The sequence below is a fragment of the Lontra canadensis genome, unplaced genomic scaffold, assembly GCF_010015895.1.
Source record: "Lontra canadensis isolate GAN:19392208 unplaced genomic scaffold, GSC_riverotter_1.0 scaffold154, whole genome shotgun sequence".
Taxonomy (NCBI): Eukaryota; Metazoa; Chordata; class Mammalia; order Carnivora; family Mustelidae; genus Lontra; species Lontra canadensis.
The window spans coordinates 346,152-371,641 of NW_022631148.1; the positions used below are offsets into that span (position 1 = coordinate 346,152).

The 25,490-nt window shown below is 40.3% G+C and overlaps 1 protein-coding gene across 11 annotated transcripts in view; it reads right to left on the minus strand.

Moving 5' to 3' along the window:
* Positions 1-22,962, minus strand: part of AMBRA1 (autophagy and beclin 1 regulator 1) — a 174,105-nt gene extending 151,143 nt beyond the window's left edge. For 4 of the 11 annotated variants that reach the window (XR_004381139.1, XM_032844605.1, XM_032844599.1 and 1 more), the window contains exon 1: positions 22,741-22,961. The gene's annotated coding sequence lies outside the window, so the exon portion shown is untranslated. Of the gene's footprint in view, positions 1-22,740 lie in introns of all 11 variants that reach the window. The other 7 variants (XM_032844606.1, XM_032844604.1, XM_032844602.1 and 4 more) reach the window with 2 other exon arrangements.
* Between the last annotated feature and the right edge of the window lie 2,528 nt (positions 22,963-25,490).

The following is a 25,490-nucleotide window of genomic DNA, read 5'->3' on the forward strand; positions in this document are numbered from 1 at the left end:
TCTTGGTTTCTTGGAAGAGTTACCTAACCTCCCTACACTTCAGTTTCCTCACCATAAAATGTGGCCACGGATGGTATGTATATGACAGGGATGCCAGGAGGATTAAAAGATTTACCAAATGAAAAGTACTCACTATTCTAGAATTCCAATGCTTATACTAGAATAATTTCATTCTGTAATGAAGAATTAAAATTAAAATAGCAGTAAAAGGGGCGCCTGGGTGGCTCAGTGGGTTAAAGCCTCTGCCTTCGGCTCAGGTCGTGATCCCAGGGTCCTGGAATAGAGCCCTGCATAGAGCTCTCTGCTCAGCTGGGAGCCTGCTTCCACCTCTCTCTCTCTCTGCCTGCCTCTCTGCCTGCTTCTGATCTCTGCCTGTCAAATAAATAAATAAATAATCTTTAAAAAAAAATCTGAGTATTGACATCTTTAAAAAAATAAAGCCACAAGGTAATGGTTAAAATAATAATACCTAACACTTTCATGGGGCTTTTCATGTCCCAGGCACTGTTCATAGCACTTTACATAAAGTAACTAATTTACAATCCTCAGGGCCCCTCCATCAGGGTTCATGAGGTTCCCAGGGAACAAGTCACACAGTCAGTAGTGCATTCAGGATTCAAACCCAGGCAGTTTGGCTCCAGAATCTGGATACTTAATTACTAGAGAAAGCTCCAGAGTGCCTGACTGAGATACAACCTCCTATTCAGTCTCTCTTCAATGCCATTTACTAGCCTCACACATATTCGGTCCTCAATAAATGTTTCACTGTCTTACAATATCAACTGGAAATCTGCTTGCTTTATATTTGTAATGTTCATGTCGTCAAAGGAGAAGAAATGAAAGAATGTCATTAAGGAAAAATGAAAAAAATGTTTTCACTCCTTCCTTTACAGCAATATATAGTTTTTAAGAGAAAAAAGGACTATAAACTCTTTAACCAGAAATAACTCTGAATTTGATAAAGTACCATATGAGACCATATCATGAAATTCAGCTACTATGTATTTACCCTACAAAATTACAAACTCCATCGAAATAAGGAAAATTACTTCTCAACAGGAAATAGAGATAGATGCCACAGTACACTGACTTCTGTCTGGCTGCTAGGAGAGACACAGATCTTGAAAAACTTAACCTAACAGAAGATGTAATTGTGCATACTCTGTCAAACCTGTGCACACTCTTTTGTCAAACACGGACTACAACAATAAACACATCTCAGAACAGAAAGGGACTCTTACACGTACAGTCTCACGCCAATCCTTTCTCATCCACGCGACAGGGGTAAGTGCTAGTGACCTCCCTGCATTACCAGAGTTAGTTCCAAGAGGCCTGTCACTAACTTAGTTTACCATCCTATGCTAGATTCTCTCCAAAGACAGTTGCCATCAATTCCTTCCTACCTACTCCCATACTGACCCACCCATTGAGAGAGAACATATTTCTCACCCCATGAATACAGGCTGACCTGGGGACTTATTTTGACCACACAATGTGGCTAAAGGGATGTGTCAGTTCCAGGCCTGGCAGCTTCATATTTGAAAGACAGCATGTTTAAAATGAAGTACAGACGCAGTGGATATTCTGAGAGCAGGGATGGAATATGAGATATTATATCTTTCAGGCCTGAAAGTGCCAGATATAAAAGTGATGTGATTTAATGGGTAAAGATAAGACAAGAGATAAGAAGCTTCAATGACTGATTTGTACCACTGAGTTGTTACGTAATCTTTTACAAATCACACTGGTGCTGAATTTCAGCTTTCTCCATGTACAAACTGAAAGTAATAACACCTTTTTTGTACCTTAAAGGAATAATGTCCTTGGAGTATAATTAAAAGAAAAGGGCTACAAAAAATTCAAGGCAGGTACTACTTGTGGAAGTAAAAGCCAAGTTGAGAACCAAAAATAAGGACAGTACACAACAAATGGGAGTTTGCACAAAGAAGTCTGGCACCCACAGTTCTCAGAGTGCAAAGGAAATGACAGGAGCCACAAAGCAGAATCAGAGAGTACCTTTAATTAATCACCTGGGGGCACCTGGGTGACTCAGTGCTTAAGCCTCTGCCTTCGGATCAGGTCATGATCTCAGGGTCGTGGGATCGAGGCCCACATCAGACTCTCTGCTCAGCGGGAGCCTGCTTCCCTTCCTCTCTCTCTGCCTGCCTCTCTGCCTACTTGTGATCTCTGTCTGTCAAATAAATAAATAAAATCTTTAAAAATAATAATAATAATCAATCACCTCACAAACTGGAAGCAAATAATTTGAGAGAATCAAAACCAGTACAATTGAGATTATACACACACCCTTTACAAAAACCCAAAGGCCCAGAAATAAAATGCTATTAGACAGAATCTATATTCCCACTGCAGATATGCACAACATTTATGTTCAGAATTACAAATACTCCAAAATACAATTGTCTCCATCTAGAAAGTCAGGCTAAGAGGTAATAATGAAGCGAGTACCTGGTACAAAGCTGGTCAGCCCAAGTTTATCAAGAGATAAGTAAGCAATAAGACCTCTTTTTTGTTCTCATATCCACTATCACCCCCAATGTTTTTCATATAACTCAGAATGAGGCATACCTCTACAGTGTGTTATCAAAAATAAGCTAACAGCTTTACAAAATGCTTTGAAGACACAAAAATAAAATCTATTTATTGTTATTACAATAAAGAGGAAGAAGAAACACTAGATTTTCTGCTACAAATATTGCTTACTAGGGCTTCCTAAAGTAATTCATAACGATGTAACTTAATGCCTGAAACACAGCAGTCTGTACTCAAACACAAAGTGTGATCAAAACTGGAAATAGAAAGCTGTAGGTCCCAAATTTGAGACTGACAATCATTCTTATAGCCACTTACCTCAGAAGGATAACAAAAAAAGAAATGAAGTTTTATCTGCAAACCATTCTGGGATAGGCATCTACTGAGAACACAAGAACCCTGGAAACACAAGAAGAACAGGAGGAAACCACGGAACCAAGAAGAAAGTAAAGCTCAATTTCTGAGTCCCAAGCTATCAACAGAATTAAGAAGCCAGGAAGGCTACCCTTAAATGCACAATAATGGCAAAGAGATCTTCCATTAGTAAGCAAAGGAAAAGAAAATTTAAAAAGTAGCTTTTTTTTTTTTTTTAAATAAAAGGAGTAATTTTATTTACATAAAAAGTAGCTTTTGATGGAAGAAATTTCAGAGAGGCAAAAACAGCTTAACTCCAGAACTGGGAATTGACCCCAGCTGCCTCAGGCAAACAGGCCTAATGACTCCGGCAAAAACATACCTTTCCTCCACCAACATTAGGAGGTTGAAGTAGAGCCGACCGCAAATCATGAAGGATGGCACTTTTCTGTTTTCTGCAGAGTCTTTGGGAAAAAGAAGACTGTAACTCTTCCCAGGAGTAACACACTGCCCCCAGGTACTCCTGGAAGCCCCTAGAGCCACACCAACAGTAATGTAAAATGCTGAGAGAACATTCACCCAAGAATCCTCCCAGGCTCCAGGACAGATGAGATTACTGAGATTATTGAGATGAGATTATTTAAGAAAAATAAAACCTGGAAGAGGCTAAGAAATGCATCTACGTTTGCAAAATGAGTCGGCAGACAAAGCAGGACTTGAATTCAGGCTTTTTCTTTAGATAACATCAGAACTGAGCTTGACTCCCCGTCCCCGGCTCAGAAGATGCTGTGTTCAGTGTTCTCCAATGTTAGAGTCAGCCCAGGTCAGGTTCTTGGCTGACTAGAATAGGGAAAGAAAAAATTTCCCTCCAGGCTTCAGGAAAAGACGAAGTCAAAGTATTAAATGTAGAGCTCTTAAGCTAAATAGTCCGGCTGCTTGTCCATCTTGCCAATCACATTTCTCAGCCAATCAAAATAAGTCACTGGATTTAAGAACCTAGCCATTTTATTAAGCTTTGACTGGAACCTGGATTCCATTTCCCCAACTTTCCGAATAAAAAACACTTAACAGGAGAAGGATACAAAATAATGATAGCCAAGAAACATTTATTGAACATCTATGTACTCAGCACTATTCTAGGCACTGAGAATACTACAGTGAACAAGAACATTCCCACCCTCAGGAAGCTTATGTGATTATGTAATTAAAAATTGAGGATACTTTCAGGGTACCTGGGTGGCTCGGTTGGATGGGCATCTGGTTCCTGATTTCGGAACTCAGGTCATGAACTCAGGATCCTGGGATCAAGCCCCATGCTCAGCAAGGAGCCTGCTTAAGGATACTCCCTCCCTCTCCCTCTATCCCTCCCCACTCCCCTCCTTTCCTTGTCTCTCTTTCAAATAAATTAATAAATCTTTAAAAAAAAAAAACTGAGGATATTTTCATGCTAGGAAGAGAATATGAAAAGTAATGTCTTTGGGGGGAACAGATTAAATGAAGGAAATCAATAGCTGAGAATCACTTTCCATTTTTCTATGAATGGACCGGAGAAAATACAAATAAGTCAGGAGAATTTTTAAAATATTTTCATATAAATGAATACTATAGTAATATAATCCAACATTACTTCCTATATGACTAAATTTGAAGGCATCCTTACCTCAAAAGTAAACAGTGGTCTTTTTTTTTTTAAGATTTTATTTATTTTTTAAAAGATTTTATTTATTTTTGAGAGAACAAGCGCACAAGTGGGGGTAAGAGACAGAGAGGGAGAGAAGCAGACTCCCTGGCTGAGCAGGGAGCCCAAAACTGGGCTTGATCCCAGGATCCTGGGATCATGACCTGAGCTGAAGACAGATATCCCAAAAGTAAATAGTGATCTTAAAGCCTTGTTAAGTACGTGGCAGAAAAACCCCTTTATTGAATTATTGCCAAGTGATAAACACAAGTGGCAGAATATAACATATATTTAAAGCAATACTTTTATGTAACATTCACTGAACATTTGCTATACACCTGGCAGTGCTACCCACTTTTCCATACATCATCTTGTTTATTTCTCACAATAACACGATGAAGATAAGTACTAACATTATCCCCATTTCACAAATCACAAAACTGAGGCTTAGAGAGGTTAAATGATTTGTCCATGTGGAAGATTCAAAATCAAGTCAGTGGCCAAAGTCCATGCTCTCGCCACAGTACACACTGCTTCTATAGAATAGGCATTAAACCTCAGATACAGAAAAAATTCCTTTTTGTGTCCTTACATCTAGAAGGTCATAATTATAAACAGCTGATTCAGAAGAGAGAGAGAATGAATAAATTCAACTGAATCTGAGTCAGAACACAGTGACTCATGCTATACCCTTGGGCAAATTCCAGGATATCGTGCCTCAACCTCCCTATCCATAAAAGGGGCTAACCTCACCAGAGCTAACCATTACTTGCCTCATGGAGGTCTGTTAATTAGTATTTATAAATTTAAATTAAACTTTTTATTTTGAGATAATTGTAGACCTACAGGCAGTTATAAGAAATAATAGTGAGAGAAGATCATCAGATGAAAGAGACAAGAAAAACTACAGTGTTATTATGGCTTTGATTCTAAAGCAAAGCACCAGAAATCAAGGATATGAGTTAAGTGCGCCATATGTGATTTGGGGCTTAAAAGGTGATCAGCTGAAATCCTTGTAGTGATGGAATTGTTCAGTATCTTGAGTGTATCAATGGCAATATCCTGGTTGTGATAGTGTATTATGGTTTTGTAAGATGTTCCCACTGGGGGAAGCTGGGTAAAGGGTACACATGATTTTTCTCTCTCTTACTCACTATTATTTCTTACAAGTGCCTGTATATCTACAATTATGTCAAAATAAAAAGTTTGAAGGGAGGGGGCACTGGGGTGGTTCAGTCAATTAAGCATCCGCCTTCAGCTCAGGTCATGATCCCAGGGTTCTGGGGTCAAGTTCCGCATCAAGCTCCTTGCTCAGGGGGAAGTCTGCTTCTCCCTCTCCCTCTGCCTCTCCCTCTTTCACTTCTCCTGCTTGTGCTCTCTATCTCTATGACAAATAAATAAAATCTTTAAAAAAATTAAATTTAAAATTAAAATTAAATTAGAATTAAAATTTTTAAAAAGGGAACACATGCTTCTTAACACACTTAACAAGTAAAACAATAGTCTGGTCACAATCTCCCTCCCAATCCCTCCCATTCCCACCATGGAAACTCACTGCTTATATAAACATCTGGCAGTTGACAGTTATATAGGCATCCGGCAGTTTTTTTCCCTATATCAAAATGGGATTACGTATACTGCATATTACCCTGCAACCTACCTACTACCTATTACCACGGTATCATGGAGAGCTTAAAAAAAAATCTTTAGGGTGCCTGGGTGGCTAAGTTGGTTAAGCGACTGCCTTCAGCTCAGGTCATGATCCTGGAGTCCCAGGATCGAGTCCTGCATTGGGCTTCCTGCTTGGCAGGGAGTCTGCTTCTCCCGCTGACCTCTCTCCTCTCATGCTCTCTCTCTTTCATTCTCTCTCTCTCAAATAAATAAATAAGTCTTTTTTAAAAAATTCTTAAAAAAAAAGGTGGGGGGGTTCCTGGATGGCTCATTGGTTAAACCTCTGCCTTTGGCTCAGGTTGTGATCTCAGGGTCCTGGGATCGAGCCCTGCATCGGATTCCCTGCTCAGCGGGGAGCCTGCTTCCCCCTCTCTCTCTGCCTGCCTCTCTGCCTACTTGTGATCTCTCTCTCTCTCTGTCAAATAAATAAATAAAATCTTAAAAAAAAAAATCTTTAAGCACCAAGCAGAATGACAGGTATGGAATATTTTCTGCCTGGGATAATTCTGACAAATGTTCACTCTGCTAATGTACAGTAGCATTTAGTGAGAGTGAACACCAGAGTACAATACAGAAGTAGCATTCTGAAGAGACTGCACAAATGCAAGGTCTTCAGCAGCTATTCTAGGATCCCAACCCCCTCTGTGTCTCCTCCCTGGAACTATCCCGTAGGCCCAGAGAGGAAGAAAGGCTAAAAGATTTCTTTTCAGCAGAAAATTGCTAGAGGGGATAATTCTCCCACATAGTCAAGACACAGCAAACCAACTTCCTGAAAACATATTCCTCCTTCAAGGAGAAGTGCAAAATGTATTGTCGATAATTTTTTAAGACATCCATTTTTGTAATAATTACTACCACTATTATTGACTGCTAATGTTTTATATAAGCTATCTCTAAAGCCCCCTTCTACGCTTCTCCCTTTTTACAAAAACCTGGCTCCACGTGTAATTGCTTGTCCATGATCAAACAGTGGGTACATGACTAAGTTGGTGTTCGAAGCTATAAAACTACTGCTCTTCCCACTTTACCAGGTCTTTCTATATTATCACATGCCAACAGGAGAGAGTCAATAAATTCAACACGTGTATTTAGGCAGATGCTATTTTCCACATATGTCTGCTGACTCTGAGCCAACATTTTTTTTCCATTTAGCATATTTGGAGGAAACTATACAATATGCCCAGCCCTATTATGGGTAACAGGGACAGAGAGGTTAAATAAACAAAAAACAGAACAGGCCTCCAACCTCCAGCAGCTTTCAGTCTCATGAGTAGTAGTCTACAACCACAGTATACTGTAACTATACAGCTCCCATACTGAAATGTGGGAACTGGATTTGAAAAATCCAGCTATCCATCCAAAAGCAAATGATAATCTTTCACACTAGCTTCCTTACAAGTGTTCTTAGTTTCAATTCTGCCCTGATATATAATGTCCTTCCATACAAAACACTGCCTTGAGCATACTCACCAAGTATGAACAAAAGCTTGCCAGCTCACGTCAGCATAAAGCTTCTTCTCCAAAAATAATGCTGTAATTCTTTAAAATTTTGGCAATGAGGGGAGCCTGGGCAGCTCAGATGGTTAAATGACTCTTGATCCTGTCAGCTCAGGTCTTGACTTCAGGGTCATGAGTTCAAGCCTTGTATTGGGCTCTAAGCTAGGCATGAAGCCCACTTAAAAAAAAAAAAAATTAAATTTTGACAATGAAAATATCCTTAACCTTTTTGGTCAAATCATGGATGTACAGAGTGAAAAGTGAGTCGTCATTTTGAACATAATATCTTAGAAAGTTAAATTCACCTGTTCCTTGTTACAAGCTTTACTAAGAGCAGCTCTAAGACAAAAGCCCAGGTTTCTCAATTCATTGTACAGGGTTCCTTTCCACGACTGCTTCTTTCTTTTAAGTCCAGTAAAAATGAACTTAACGAAGTAAAGATTTTTCTCTCTCTCTCTTTTTTAAAGATTTTATTCATTAATTTGACAGAGAGAGAGAGATCACAAGTTGGCAGAGCAGCAGGCGGGTAGGGGGGGAGAGGGGGGCGGCAGGGGGGAGGCAGAGGCAGGGAGAGCAGGCTTCCTGATGAGGAGAGAGCCTGATTCAGGGCTTGATCCCCCGACCCTGAGATCATGACCTGAGCCAAAGGCAGAGGCTTAACCCGCTGAGGCACCCCTCTCTTTTTTTTTTAAGGTTTTATTTGTTTATTTGAGAGAGAGAACAGGGCAGGGGGTGCGGGCGGAGGCAGAGGGAGGAGACTCCGCAATGAGTAGGGATCCCAGTGTCGACCACACAGGGCCCAATCCAAGAACCCCAGGGTCACAACCTGAGGGGAAAACAGACACTTAATCAACTGAGTCACCCAGGCGCCCCTGGTTTTTCTCTTTTCATCAATAATTGACGCATTCATGAATACATAAACATGCGCAGTGTAAAGACTATCAAAAATAAACATGCTGAACACCATGATGCGGTACATACAGAGGTAAAGGACTGCCTATCCTTGATATGGAAGAAGCTCTTCAAGCATTTGGGGGTGAAATGTCAATATATTCTTAAAAAAAAAAAGCCATCAACATCATCATCATCATCATCTTACCAACAGCTAGCATTTTAGGGGTATCCACTATGAGCCAGGCAACTCGCATCTTATTTCTGATCCTTAAAACCACTCTGGAAAGACAGGTGTTATCACTGCACTGTGTATTTGCGGCACCAGGCTGACAGAAGTATCCTCAAACCCCGCGGCTACCCCAGGGGCTGAGCCAGAATTCCATCTAGAGTGTATGCTCTTTTCCCACTATCTTACACTCCTCAAGGACAGAATAACTGCACTGCACATGTGGCTGGGACACCAAGTCACTTCAAATTCTGACATAATTTCCTGACTGGCAGTTATATAATTTAGCCATCTTTTCAATCTTCAGGTTATTTTCAATAATCTTCTTTCACTATTCCTCAGTGGTCTTCCAGGTTTTCTTTCTTTTCTTGAACAAACAAATACACTTTTTCCAAATGGAATCTTGTGTGAAAACACTAAAATATAAGAGATCAAAGAAGAGCTGCTCTGGTTTAAGCAGAGTAGGAGAACCAAAGCTCTTCCTGACTCTCACAGCCACTCCTTAGACACCTCCAAAGAACACACTTCGCTGGCTCAGTCAGTAAAACATGGGACTCTGGATCTCGGGGTCGTGAGTTCAAGTTCCATGCTGGGCAAGAAGTCTACTTATTTTTTTGATTTATTTACTTGAAAGGGGTGTTGGGCGTGTCTGCACAAGCAGTGGGGAGGGGCTCCCAGCTGAGCATGGAGCCTGATCATGACTGTTAGGTCATGACCTGAGTCATGATGCTCAACTGACAAAACCACCCAGGCACCCCAAGCCTACTTAAAAAAAAAAAAAAAAAAAAAAAAACAAAAAAAAAAAAATTTAATTAATTAAGTTTTAAAAAGAAGTGACAGTATAAAAAAAAAGAAAAACACTAGGGGCGCCTGGGTGGCTCAGTGGGTTAAAGCCTCTGCCTTTGGCTCGGTTGTGATCCCAGGGTCCTGGGATCGAGGCCCACATAGCGCTCTCTGCTCAGCGGGGAGCCTGCTTCCTCCTCTCTCTGCCTGCCTCTCTGCCTGCTTGTGATCTCTGTCAAATAAATAAAATCCTTAAGCTGAGCTGAAACCTTCTCAAAAAAAAAAAAAAAGAAAAGAAAAACACTAATTTAAAACAGAAGACTCTAACTTCTCCATCACAGCTTTGCCATTCACCATGTGTATAACCTTTTGCAAGAATAAGTTTCACTTTTTCCTGTCCTTTACAATAGAGATATCACCACCCACTTCATAGGTTTGTTAAGAATATTACAAGGAGAAACAAATACAAAATTCAAAAGTTGGCTCCCCTGCAGAGGTAACAGTTGTTGCCAATTCAAGAAAGCTCAATAAATACACTTGATGATATTTTTGGTAGCAGAGAAGTGAAAAAGTAAATGCTCCCACAGCTCAACTAAAATGAACATAATAAATCCATTAAACCTACCTGCCAAGGCAATACCCCTTCCAAGTTAGCTTCCCAGTCAATGACCCATGGAGCTCAAAACATGATTTTGATAATAGACAAGAGATCCCTTATGAGATACTTCAACGTAAACTCTAAGTGTCAGATGAATGTGTTAACGTTCTCTAACTTTGGCATTTCCTGAGCTGAGCATTTAAACTGGCAACTTAATACTGCATTTAATGAGTATTTTTATGTTTATGTTCTACAACAGAATCTAATGTTTATTTGCCCAGCTTCTGGGCTTCTTTTTCTTCAAGCACTAAAAAAAAAAAAAAAATACATTTATGTGTGTTCACCTTCACGGAAGCAATTTTAACCCAGCCCTTCCTAAATAGTCATTAAGAATCTACTACCTTAGTCTGTTACTGATACTATGTTCCCATCTCTACATGTATAACAGGAGACCAAACCAATTTTTACAGGAAAAGACTGTAAATCCTAATCTAGACACAGCCATCAATTCTCAAATCACACACTCTATGGAAGCTGCAGATGCTGGCTTTGATCCCTATGGTTTAGGAAGAATCACAACAGTAATACATCACACAGCTATGAAAAGACTTGTTTATGATAAAGAACACATCCCTAAGCATTCAACCCAGCAGCCAATAAGATTCCAAATACTAATCTTCCATTTTACCAGGAGACCTTGAGCAATTTACCGACTCTCTACTGATTATTTCTTCATAAAGAAAATGAAAATATACTTATTACAATGCCAGAGATACCATTCTGATTAACCATCAAACAACTATGTACTGGGGTTACCGGGGACCTCAGCAAGTCATCTTTCTCATCAACCTCATTCCTTAACAAGCCCACACCTACATCATCCTAGAAAGATAGTTACTAAGTCTTTGAAGAATGTATTTCATAACCTTCCTTGGTAGTAATCCAGTATCTTGTTGTCGGGAAGTTCTTTCTAATTTGTAATCTATATTCCTTCTGCTGTAATTAAAACACATTCCCTCTTGTTTTCCATGGAAAAAGAACATCTGCCTAATACCACCTGAACAATATCCCTTCAGGAGATTATAAAATATAGGAGGCCCATTTTAAAAGCTTCATGTAAATGCAACATGGCTTTCAATGGGTCATCTTAGACAACGAACATGATTAGGAGTCTTAAATTCCCAGTTCCATCACCGACTTCCTCCGAAGATAGGAAGTTAAAACCATGCAGATGCTGTATCTCAATTACTCCATCAGTAGAATGCAAATAATAAAACCGGTAAGTTAGGCAAATTCAGTTCCTCAAAAAGTTAAACATAAAGGAAAGAGAGTCTCAATCCCAATCTAAGGCTAGCCAGCAACTCTCAAATCACACACTCTGTGGAAGCTGCAGATGCTGCTTGATCTCTATGGTCTGGGAAGAATCACAACAATAATACGTTACCAGATAGCCCTGCAATTACACTCCTGTGTAGATACCCAAAACAATTGAAAACAGGCACTCATACATGCATGTTTATAGTAGCTTTTTTTTTTTTTAAGATTTTATTTATTTATTTGACAGAGAGAAAGATCACAAGTAGGCAGAGAGGCAGACAGAGAGAGAGGAAGGGAAGCAGGCTCCCCGCCAAGCAGAGAGCCCGACTCGGGGCTCCATCCCAGGACGCTGGGATCATGACCTGAGCCAAAAGCAGAGGCTTTAACCCACTGAGCCACCCAGGCACCCCTACAGTAGCTCTTATTCATATCCAAAAGGTGGAAACAGTCCAAATGTTCATCAATAGATAAATGGACAGATTATTGGTATATACATACACACAAGGTTACACACCATTATGATTCCATTTTTTTTATAGATTTTATTTATTTATTTGACACACAGAGAGAGAGAGAGCACAGTGGGGGAACAGCAGGCAGAGGGAGAGGGAAAAGCAGGCTTGCCAAGCAGGGAGCCCAATGTGGGGCTCGATCCCAGGCATGACCTGAGCCGCAGGCAGACACCTAACCACTGAGCCACCCAGGTGCCCCTGTGATTCCATGTATATAAAATAGCCAGAATAGATAGATCCATAGATACAGAATGCAGATTACTCCTTTCCAGGGCTGGAGGAAGGAGGGAAATAAAAAGAAATCGCATAACGTAAGAGGTTTTACTTCAGAATAATCAAAATGTTTTGGAACTAGATAGAGGTGGTGGTTTCACAACACTGTGAATGTACTAAACACGACTGAACTGTTCACTTTAAAATGGTTGATTTTGGTAGGGCACCTGGGTGGCTCAGTCGGTTAAGTGTCTAACACTTGGTTTCAGCTCAGGTCATGATCTCAGGGTGGTGAGATCGAGCCCCATGTCCTCCTGCTCCACTGAGGAGTCTGCTTGAGATTCCCTGCCTCTCCCCTTCCTTGGCCCCTCCTCCCCCCACTTACAAGAGCGAGTGTGCTCTCTAAATAAATAAATAAATAAAAATCTTTAAAAAACAATGAAAATAAATTTTAAAAATAAAATGGTTAATTTTGTGTATGTGACTTTGACCTCAATAAATTTAATTATTTTTAAAAGATTTTATTTATTTGTTTGACAGAGACACAGCAAGAGAGGGAACACAAGCAAGGAGAGTAGGAGAGGGAGAAGCAGGCTTCCCCAGAGCAGGGAGCCTGATGCCAGGCCCAATCCCAGGACCCTGGGATCATGACCTGAGCTGAAGGCAGCCACTTAATGACTGAGCCACCCAGGCACCCCTATCTCAATAAATTTAAAAAAAAAAAAAAATGCTAGAAAACTGATGGGAACAATATCCATTAAATGTTTAGCCCTTCCCAGGAAAGTCATCATATAAAATTCCAGGCAGACTGGTAGCAAAAATGTTTTCTATTATCTCTATTAGATTCTAAGCAAAGAATATGTAAATGAGAAACAAATAAAAATAAAGTCTAGAATCACAGTTATACAGTATTCTATATGACAATAAGAGCCAACAAATAAGCAAATGAGTAAAAAGATAAATAACCAAGCACATCAGCTAATTAACTATAGCAACAATGGCCATAGAAAGCAACAAGAAAAAATAAAGGTAAGGAATGAATTTTAAAAGCCAGTAATACCAAAATACAAAGACGCATTAGGTAGGGAGGTAAAAACAGAGAAGCTAATGATAGCAAAGTTAAAAAGGACATACACCCTTAAATTCCAAGGCCACATATAAAGACCAAGAGAATCTCTACTCTTGCCATTTTGCAGTTATCCTCATTCCTTAACCTCTTCTTTCTCCTTTAATCCAACCTCTTGCCAAGATACCAAGGCTAGGCTGTCAAGGAGAAAATAAAAATGTATTGTTCCTATTGTCATATCACTTCCTTTTAAAGTATTACTTTTTATGGGGAGACACACATGTTAACTACCAAAATGTAGAGACCACCTACTTCCTCCTTTCCCACTTTTTAAATTCACTTCAGTGTGGCTTCTGGCCCTACATCCCTCCAACACTGTCCTTTTTTTTTTTTTTTTTTTTTTAAGATTTTTATTTATTAGAGAGATTGGTCGAGAGAGAGCACAAGCCAGGGCAGAGGAAGAGGAGAGGGAAGAGCAGACTCCCCACCGAGCAGGGAGCCCTGATGCGAGACTAGATCCCAGCACCTTGGGATCACAATCTGAGCTGAAAGAAAATGCTTAACCTAACCAACTGAGCCATCCAGGCACCCCCAACACTGTTCTTGTTATGCTCATCAATGATCTTTGTGTTGCTAAATCCAAAATACACAGGCAATCATTTTCTTCTTGAACATGTTCCTCTCTCAGTTTCTGAGATTTCCTATTAAATGTCCTATTGCTTGATTAGAACACTCTCCTGTTAGTCTACACATCCATTCCCTCTAGGTAATCTTGGCGATTCTCCTTGACTGTAAACACCACCTGTCTACCAAGAGCATCCGGATTTACCGCCAGGGCCCCTTCCAGCATCACTCAAAGGCTCCTTGCTTGATGTCTCCACTTGTATGTTCTCAACAGACAACTCACATTCAACATGACTAAAGTTGAGTTCTTCACTCTACTTTCCAACTCTAGTCAAAATCTGCTCCCTCTCAAATGTTTCCATCCCAGAAATGGCAACTTCATCTACCCAGAGGCTCATGCCATAAATTTGGGAATCATACTAGACTCTTCCCTCCTCCCACATACCCAATCCATCATTAAGTCTTGCCTGTCCTGGGGCACCTGGGTGGCTCAGTGGGTTAAAGCCTCTGCCTTCAGCTCAGGTCATGATCCCAGGGTCCTGGGATCGAGCCCCGCGTCGGGCTTTCTGCTCAGTGGGAAGCCTGCTTCCTCCTCTCTCTCTCTCTGCCTGCCTCTCTGCCTACTTGTGATCTGTCTGTCAAATAAATAAAAATCTTAAAAAAAAAAAAAAAAAAGTCTTGCCTGTCCTAATTCTAAAATATCTATTGCATCTTTTAAAACAATAATAATAATAATAATAATAATAATAATGTCTATTGACTCTTTCTACTTCCTTCCATCTCTACTCTCTAGAGCCTAATCCAAGTCATGATCATCTTTTGCCTGGACCACAAGTAAGACATCTTTTTTTCTTTTTTTTTTTTTTATAAGTAAGACATCTTAACTATCATACTTCTCCCAATTCTATTCCAAATTTTCCACAACTTCCAAAATTTTTTCCACAAATTTCTAATATTTTCCACAATGTACCCAGAGCAATTTTAAAAATCATGTACTGGGTCATAACACTCATGCTTAAAATCTTCCAAGGCTTCCAGTTTTACTTAGGAAAAAAATCCAAAATCCTTAACACAGTCGTCCCTATGTCTCTATCCTCATGCTAATGCCCATCTTCTTCCTTCCCCACTGCTCACTGTATTCCAGCTACACCAGTCTTCTTTTAGCTTCTCAAATGGACCGAGTTCCTTCCCACCTTAAGGCTTTCATACATATGTATTCCCTTTACCTTCCCCTTTCATCCTTCTAGTCTCTGCTTAAATATCACTTCTTCAGAAGAAACCCTCCCCAAAGCTCCAATATAATTCAAGCTCCTCTACTATGATCTCTTTTTTTAATTTTCCATCATAGGACTTGATACACTTTGCAATTACACAATTACTGATGTATTTTTTGTTTATGGTCTCTCTCCCCTTTGGACTACAATCTCTGTAAGGGCATGGACAGTGTCTATATATTTTTTTTAAGATGTTATTTATTTATTTGACAGAGATCACATGTAGGCAGAGAGGCAGGCGGGGGGGGGGGGGGGAAAGCAGACTCCCTGCTGAGCAGGAAGCCTGATGTGGGGCTCGATCCCAAGACCCTGAGATCATGACCTGAGTTGAAGGCAGAGGCTTAACCCACTGAGCCACCCAGGTGCCCCAACAGTGTCTATTTTTATCACACTAGTCTTCGTAAAGTGGTAGTAGTTTAGAGAGTTTAGAATTGTTTAAAGTAGTTTAGAATCAGTATAATTTAGGGATTAAGAGCAAAAGACTATGGAGCCAGACTGCTTGGATTCCAATCCTGGTGCTGCCACTAACTACCTGGAAGACCTTGGGCAAACTGCTTAACCTACCTGTGCCACATCTCCAAATCTATGAAATGGGGATAATAAAAGTACCTACACCACAAAACTGTTGGAAGAATAAAAAGAATCAATGATAAAGCACATGGTATGGTACCTGGCACAAAGCACTTCAATTAGCACTGGTTCTGATCAGCTCTGATTATGATATCCATAACACTTAACACAGTGGTGGACATTCAATAAACATTTACTGAATGAATGAATGAATGAATGAATAAAACAAGACTCCACTATAATCATTAAATAGGTTTTTAAAATGACAGAGCAGGAATATTACAGAGACATCAGGGAGGAAAACAAAAATAGTTAAGACAAAGACTGAAGCCACCCACAACTTAAAATGGCATGAAGGGAGAGGAGTAATAAAAAAGCTAACTCCACTGGATTCCCAGTCTTCCCCACTATATGTAACATACATTGCCTCTTCCAGAAGTTTACCTAAGGTGATTGAGTAGCTTTGATTTTTCCCTAAATATCACTTTTTTCTGTGCCTTAAGTCAACTTCTTCCAAATACTTCAAGCACTAATCACAGTTCAAATAGATGGTAAAATTTAGATGCTAAAAATTTTCTACCTGTTTTGCAAAGAAATGTTCTTCTGTTCCTAAAATAGTCTGGCCTGTTTTACCACACATATTACAGAATCCTCAAAATCTTGCCATTTCTCTTCTATTTGGAATTCTTTCAGACACTGTTGCTTTCTAGGTTTCTCTTTCCCAGTAAAGATGCATCCTCTAATTTGAAGCACACCTCAAATTAAAGGAAGGACAAATATGCTGCTTTAAATTCTTATTCCCTATTCAAATTTTTTTCAAAAGATACTAAACTTCAATCTAAGCATCACTATTATTTGTTCTTGTTTGGGGGAACATATAATTTTATCATGCTACAATAATAATATTGAAAATGACAACAGCTGTCATATATAGCGCTATCTGCTGTTCTAAATGCTTTACATATATTAACTCATTCAGTTCTCACAACCGTATGGTATTCTACACATGAGGAAAGGCACAGAGAGGTTAAGTAACTTGCCCAAGTTGCAGAGCTAGTAAATAGTGCCCCCAGGATTTGGACTCAGACTGCCTGACTCTAAGAATCAGTGCCACTCGACAGTTATTCAAGAGTCTGGAAAGACATGTTTTTCTACCCTGTTTTCACTGGTCAGCTAGACTGAACTACTCCAATTCTCTCCCCAAATCAATAGGCATACTAATCCTGTGCAACTCAGCAAAATCTCAAATGTTTCATGTCCTAAACATACACACCTAAAACAAAGTAATTTTAGTTCATGGGAGAGTGAATAAATATCCTGGGAAGCAGAAATAAATAAATGATGAAATCATGAAATGTTAAATTTGCCTCAGTTAATTCTACAGATAGAAATATAATTCCAATAAGCAACAGTAAAAACAAACAAACAAACAAACAAAACTACAAAATACTTGTAATATCTTGGAAGAAAGGTACCAAACAAGACTGTATTATTGTATTGTATATATTGTATTATACATTGTATTATTGTTTACATATACTCAGCAGTAGCCTACACATTCCCTCTCTCAATTTCAAGACAATCTTTCTAGGTTTTTCCCCTCATATAAGGCTTAGAACTTCAGCTTAGTCCCTGCTACAAATAAACCTGAAGGCATGTATCCAGTGTTCAAATTCATTGAACTCAACTTCCAAAGAACATTATTTTGGAAAAAATTAATAAATGAGAACCAATTAAACTCAGATCACATTAGAAGCAAAAAAAAACTCATTAGCCGAGCATGCTGGACATTTCTAAGCCACAGTCATCCTTTATTACACCAAATCCAGTGTCACAGGACGAGAAGTAACAAATATTGCCAGTAGCAATCTTAAATGAAGACTTCCATTTTGACGGCACCAAGAGAACCTTAATTTACTGAATCATGACCTGTTGTGATTACAACTTTTTGAGGGCATTAAGGATGCCATAACCAAAGAATCTAATCCCTGTGAACACCCAGTGCCCTCCTCACTCCTCATCTCTCTGTCAGTCCCCATTCGTTTCTTTCAGAGCACAGCCTAAATTTCAATCATTTAGCAGGTACCTGGTCAACTCTGCTCCCCACTGGAATACACTTGGTAAGAGCAAGGACACTCATGTCTACCTTTGTATCCCAGCATCTAATGAGCATTCAATAAATATTTGCTAGATGAACAAAAGTCTGAAAAGGTAAGGGTTGAAAAAGAGTCACAATCTGGGTGCCTGGGTGGCTCAGTCGATTAAGTATCTGCCTTCAGCCCAGGTCATGATCCCAGGGTCCTGGAATCGAGCCCCACATTGGGCTCCCTGCTCAGTGGGGAGTCTGCATCTCCATCTGCTGCTTCCTCTGCTTGTGCTCTCTCTCTCTCTCTCATATAAATAAATAAAATCTTTAAACAAACAAACAAAATAAAAAAAAAAAAGAAAGAAAGAAAAGAAAAAGTCACAGTCAAGAAATAATTCCCACAGGTCTGTGAGGAACATAGGAAACAACATTAGAACAGTACTCATTGAAGAAATGAACAAGTTTGGGTGGAGAAGTAGAGATTATCAACCCCAAGAAGAGACAGAACAAAATGGAAAAGATACTAATCTACAGATGCACAAGCAAGACTAACTGGAAGAGAGGGGGTAAATATTCTCAGGCTCACCTCCTAAACATGCGGCACCTAAAACTTGTCTTTCACTAGCACTTCCAGGCGCTCATGCCTTTCCACCTGCATGTTAGTAAGCTCCTCCCATGCTGCTTTAACGTGTGACACCTCTATCCTCCATGACTATCAGGCAGAATGCTGACAGTCCAAGAACCTAGATGACATCTACTCGTTGTTGCTGTAAGACAGCACAGCAGTTAACATGGGAACAGCACTTTATCTTTTTAAAAGCAGCTTCATGTACTTTTTCTCAACAGAAGTATTAGGACAGAAGTATATTCTTTCCCATTCTTTAAATACAGATTCAAAAAAGACTCAAAGCTTTGGATTTAAATACCAGCTCTGCTACATACTTGCTGTGTGATCTTGGTCAAATTATTTACATTCTCTGAGTTCAGTATCCACTGGGAAAATAATATCCACCTTAAAGACCTGCTACGAGTATTGAATGAGATAATACATGTAAAGAACATGACACGGCAAATGCCCAATAAAGGGCAGTAACCTTCCCTATGGCCTCCTTAAATAATTTGAACAGGATTTCTCGGCTAAGGAAGCTCATGAGCCTAGGACTTAAACCCAGGTTTCCTGATTCCGTAATCTGTTTTCTTCTTACCACATCACTCTGGCAGACTGCCATACTACTGGGCACATAAATATATTCTGACAATAATTGATTAACAAAATCTTTATCTGTCAATAACTAATTTTAGCTTTGCAAAAAGGGAAAAATAGACCTAATTAATTAGGGGGAAGAAGGGGTTTGAAAATATAAAATATAAATTACTCCCAAACCACAGGACAGGTTGTATCAGAGTAATTCTGTACAAACAGAAATTATGACAAGAAACAGAAAGTTCTCTCTGGGGTTATGAGAAACAATTAGAGAAAGAAACAAGAATGACTATGATCAAAGGAATGTAAGGGTTTTGTGTTTTGTTCTGCTTTGTTTTTTTTTTTTTGGTAAGCCAAACCACTGGACAAAAAGATCTGCATCCCTTTCCAAGATAACTCTATCAAGGCCGAGACACATCTTTAAAAAAAGAGAGCTCGGGTGCCTGGATGACTAAGTCAGTTTGAGCACCCAACTCTTGGTTTTGGCTCAGGTCATGGTCTCAGGGTTGTGAGTTCAAGCCCCATGTGGTGGGGCTCCACACTCAGTGGGGAGTCTGCTTGAGATTTTCTTCCTCTCCCTCTGACCCCCTCCTCCGTGAGTGTGCGCTCTCTCTCAAATAAATACATAAATCTTTAAACATAAATTTTTTTAAAAAATTTAAAAATGGATACCTGGATGGCTTAATCTGTTAAGCATCTCCCTTAGGCTCAGGTCATGATCCCAGGGTCCTGGGACAGAGCCCCACATCAGGCTCCTTGGTCAGCAGGGAGCCTGCCCCTCCCTCTGCCTGCTGCTCCCCCCTGCTTGTATGCGCCCCCGCTCGCTCTCTCTGACAAATAAATAAATAAATAATAAAATCTTTTAAAAATTTGTTTAAAAAATTAAAAAATAGAGACCTCAGTGTGCTAACAATAAAAAATTTTTTTCCAATTCCTCTCGGGGCAGGATAAACAGGACTAGCGTGATAAGGTGTCAATAAAAACTATCAACATTCATGAAGACCCTTGAAGATCATAAATGTTTGGATTCAGTATTAATAAAGAGCAGAAAGGGGCATGATCAAAAAATAAAAGTTTTGGGGCACCTGGCTAGCTCAGCCAGTAGAACATGCAATTCTTGATCTCAGGATCATGAATTCAAGCCCCACATTGGAAGTGGAGCTTACTTTAAAAAAAAGAAAAGAATAAAAGTTGAATAAGTTTCCTAACATGCGTTGAAAATATTTTGAGAATTATACAGTATAGGGGCACCTGGGTGGTTCAGTGGGTTAAAGCCTCTGCCTCTGGCTCAGGTAATGATCCCAGGGTTCTGGGATCGAGCCCGGCATCGGGCTCAGCGGGGAGCCTGCTTCCCCCTCTCTCTCTGCCTGCCTCTCTGCCTGCTTGTGATCTCTGTCTGTCAAATAAATAAATAAAGTCTTTAAAAAAAAAAAAGAATTATACAGTATAAGAAGAAGTTATTACAGTTAATAAAAATAACCAATTGTTTTCAAATGACATATATAACTAATCTTTTCCAAGAGACAGACAAAACTTCCAGGAATAAGTTCTAGAAGATATTCAAAGAAGTTCACATCTTTCATAATCCCCAAGAACTTTCTCACTAAAAGAGAAGACAGAACAATTAAGTCATATTCTGAATCCATAAATTTCTGAAAAGAAATACCAGAAGAGAGCCTCATCTGACACTGACAGAATAGCACAAGATTTAACCAAAAAAGGTAAATAGTGGAGTGAATTTCTCTTATAAAACAGGACAGAAGCTGATCAGAAGCTCTATCCCTGTAACTCTACCACCAGCACAACCAAATTTCTTGTCTTCTTCAATCCAGCTTAAACCTCTGCTAATTATTTCCTACAGAAACATAACAAAATGTTCCTAACATTTTTTTGTGACACTCATAGCAAACTCCATCTATTATTTAGCATTAATTAGGAGCTGCTGCAATACGACACTAACTATAAATTCTATGCAGAATCAATCCCCAGGAGATAATGTCACTTCCTTCTCTAAATTCTTTCTTCTGTTATAAATTTCTCTCCTACCACAAAAACTTTTCCAGAGAGCACACATTCTTAGCCTAACTTCCCAATGTAAACTTGCCACAGTCTGGTGGCTCTTCATTAAACCCTTTCTGGAAGTACCGAGATCCTGATATCTAGGAAATCACTCATAATCAAGGGCCCTACATTTAAATACTGCTGACCTCAAAAAAAAAAAAATTAGAGGAACAATAATCTTTCCAAAACTCATCAGAATTCTAAAACTGTTTTAAAAAAAATAGACTTGTATAGTTTCCACCTAAGAACTAGAAATTTAGTCTATTTTCTCTTAAAACCACTATCCTACTGACTCTACATACTATGCAAATACTTATTCAACCTAGAATGACCTCTAGTCTGAATATTTCTTTTTTCAACAAAGAAGCTACACAAATTAGGATGGAGACACTGAATCCAATGAAAATAAAATGAATAAGAACACTTAGTTCCTCCCCCCCCCCAAAAAAAATGGAGCTGCCGGAATTTTAACTTTCTATTTAAATATATCAATATTTGAATGATTCTTACACACAACCTGTTTAACTCTAGTATATGCATAACTAAACCACTAATCAAATATAACAAAACTGTTCCAAAGGCAACTCCTTGGGTTTCTTCTGGATTCTTCCTAGAAAGCAAACTCTCAAGACAAATATCTGATTTCAAAATCTTGACCATCCTGTCGGACATTAACCACTTAACACCATAGCTGGAAGACTTTCACTGAGAATAAGCTGAGGGGAAGAAGAAATAAGTATCAACCAGAAAGCAAACTGGACAGCAAACGAAATTTTCTATCAAGAAACAAAACTGTCATTGCTATTCTCACGAAAATGATGCAGACTTTGACAAGCAAAACCAGCATGCTCTCTTCACTTATGAAGTACCAGTGACAGAATCTGATTACCTAGGTAGGAAGGATCACAAACGACAAGTCACTGTGTGCATAAAGGGATAGATAAACAGAAAGACGACAACAACAAAAAACGAACTTGTAAATGACAAAAAGCAGACTTAAGGTGCATTTAAAGATCTGCTGGGGACATGGGGAAAAGTCAAGCACCAGAGCTCAGTCTCAGTTTCCCTACCCCCAAAAAGCAAGAACATGACACTTCGCTCAGAGTAACCAGGGGGCCATGTTGCACTTGCCTCCACCTATTCAAAGGTCCCTTCAAAGGCCGGACTCAGACGGGGTCCCCAGCGCAATTGAGTCATGACACCCGGAGCCTTGGGGGTGGGAAGGCGGGAGGAGAAACGGAGGGTCAAAGCGCGTAAAGCTCTATCTGTTCCTGGAAAGCGATTTTCCCCCCACACCAGGGGTGCCAACACCCGCCCAAGACCCAACACCCCCTCCCTACCGAACCGCGCAGAACAGCCCCAGCAGCTCTCCCTCCTTCCGGTCTCTCCCTCAGTTCTCCACCGCCTCTCCGACCGCGCCCCCGAACGCAAACGGGTAGCTCCTCCTCCGGCCGTGTCTCTGCGGCCGACCCGCTCGCCCACCCGCCGGCGCCAAGGTCTTCTCAACCCGCCGGCGTAAGGATGCCGGGCCGGGCCTCCCAGGCTCCTCCCGGGCCTACCTGCAAGACGGGCGGGGGCTCCGTCTGCAGCCCAGCGAGGGGACTCAGCCACCGACAGGAAAAAGAGGCAGGCAGGAAGCAAGGGGTCCGCTCTACCGACCAGCGGGAGAAAGCAGCCTGAGCGAGGGGCCTCGCGGTTAAGTCAGCCTTCGACCCGGCGCCGCCACCGCTCAGGAGACATCAAGCAAGAAGACGGCGCAAAAGATCACCGAATACACGAACGCCCCAGACATCATAGGAAGAGTGCCCAAGCAGTCGTTCAAGGAAGTCCAGTCGAGCGCCGAAAAACAGCCCAGCTCCAACTCAAGGTCCGACTCCTGTCTAAGTCATGAATAAACAAACCCAGATCATAAGCCATGGAGTAAAGTAGCCGGTGCTTCTGCCATTTTCTGTGTTGGTTGCCCACTAAATTGTTTAGAGCACCGAAGTTTTTATTGGCTGTTGAAGATCAAGTCATAGCACAATAATACTTGGTAGTTCAGCGACTACGTTATGGACTCCTAACTGAGCAAGTGTGACTTATTTTCCTCACGGACAGTGAGGTAAAATAAATATACATGTATATGACAGAGGTAGAAAGAGATAGTGAGAGAGAATCCAGACTGAGAAACAAAGTGAGTAATCGCTGTTAAAGCTCCACTTGGGCAAAGCATAGCAAAGAGTAGCTGGGAAAATTTCAGGGGTTTGTAGGCAGAACTTAAGGCAGGAAAAAAAAAATACACACATGCTTTTTAATTTTATTCCAAAGGCCTGGGACCACAGGTGTGCTTTTTACTTAATGATAAAAATTCTTGGGGCGCCTGGGTGGCTCAGTGGGTTAAAGCCTCTGCCTTCCGCTCAGGTCATGATTCCAGGGTTCTAGGATCGAGCCCCGCATGGGGCTCTCTGCTCAGCAGGGAGCCTGCTTCCTTCTCTCTCTGCCTGCCTCTCTGCCTACTTGTGATCTCTCTCTGTCAAATAAATAAATTAAATATTGAAAAAAAAATTCTTCTTTGGTCAGAACCTGACAAAGTTGACATTTTCATCCTCACCCCCCTTCTGAAGTCTCTTAGTAGACAAACTAATATGCTCAGCACAAATGTGGATTAATCCATGCATCCTAGGTCAATTCAATAAATCACATAGATCACTCCTTTTATGGATTACCAAGTGTGGGCAACAATACAATCCACCCTACCCTCTCCTAAGGAGGGAGAGAGGAGACTTGGACAGTAAAGGTGTAAAAAAGAAGATAGTACCAGCCCTTAAGGAGCACATAATCTAATCAAAGTGAAAGACCTCATCTTTGGGGCACCTGGGTGACTCAGTCAGTTAAACACCTGCCTTTGGCTCAGGTCATGATCCCAGGGTCCTATGATAGAGCCCAGGGATAGAGCCCCAAAACAGGCTCCCTGCTCAGCGGGAGCCTGCTTCTCCCTCTCCTTCTGCTGCTCCCCATGCTTGTGCTCTCTCACTCTCTCTCTCTCTTTCAAATAAATAAAATCTTTTTAAAAAATCACATCTTTACAACGTTAGCTTTACTTACAATTTATTATAATTTTTTATTTTTTTTAAGATTTTATTTATTCATTTGACAGACAGAGATCACAAGCAGGCAGAGAGAGGCAGGCAGAGAGAGAGAGGAGGAAGCAGGCCTCCCGCGGAGCAGAGAGCCCGATGCGGGGCTCGATCCCAGGACACTGGGATCACGACCCGAGCCAAAGGCAGAGGCCTCAACCCACTGAGCCACCCAGGCGCCCCTTATTATAATTTTTTAAAAATCGCCTTCTTTAAGTCTGTAACAATATCTAGGGACAACTCATACATATAATACAGGATAAAACCAACAACCATAATATGAGGACAAAACACTGCGCTTTTGTCGTCTACTGCCATTTGAAGGGAATTAAAAATGAGTAAACATTATAGAAAATTTACAAAAGTTTTAAAAAAGAATTTAATAACCTGCTTCCAAAACACAAAGTTTTAATTTGTTCTTGTTCCCATTGAAAATATCCTATGTAATGTTTTAAAGTTTAAGCAGAGATACAACATTGTTATTATTTTGCATTACATCATTTCCCTATTAAATCTTTAACAGTTATTTTTAACAACTGCACAATATTCCATTGAGAGGATATACTGACCTTGCTTCCCATTGTTGCATATGCATGTTGCTTCCAAACATTTTCTGTGTAATAGGTATTGCTACTTTTGGAAAGAGGCAGGTGTAACCTTTTTATTGATGATTAAGACCTATTGCACATAAAAAGAATAAGGAAGGAAGCAAGGTCGAGATTTATTTCTCTGTCACATAAAGGAAATCCAGAAATGCACAGCCTAGGATAAGGTGTGGCCATTTGTTGTCGGGGTCCAGGCTTCCATCTTGTTGCTCTGACATCTTCAACAAGTGGCTTTCATCTCAGGTCCAAGACAGCTGTACAAGCTCTAGCCACCAGGTCAACATTCCAACCAGCAGGAAGCTGAAAGGAGAAAGGCATGTCTTCCACCATAAAGGCGTATCTTGAAAATAGCACAGGACATTCCCACTTATATTCCACTGGCCAGAATTTAGTCACATAGCCACACCTAACTGGGAATTAGTGTTTATCCTGGGCAGTTCGCAAAGTCAGGGGCCAAAGAATACTAAGTGCCGACTAAATAAGTAGTCTCTGCCACATTCCTGAAGCCAGATGAGAAGCAGCAAATAGACTTTCCTTTGCTGTCACCCGGGGCTGAGTTTCTATTCCCAGAATACATGTTTTAGAGAA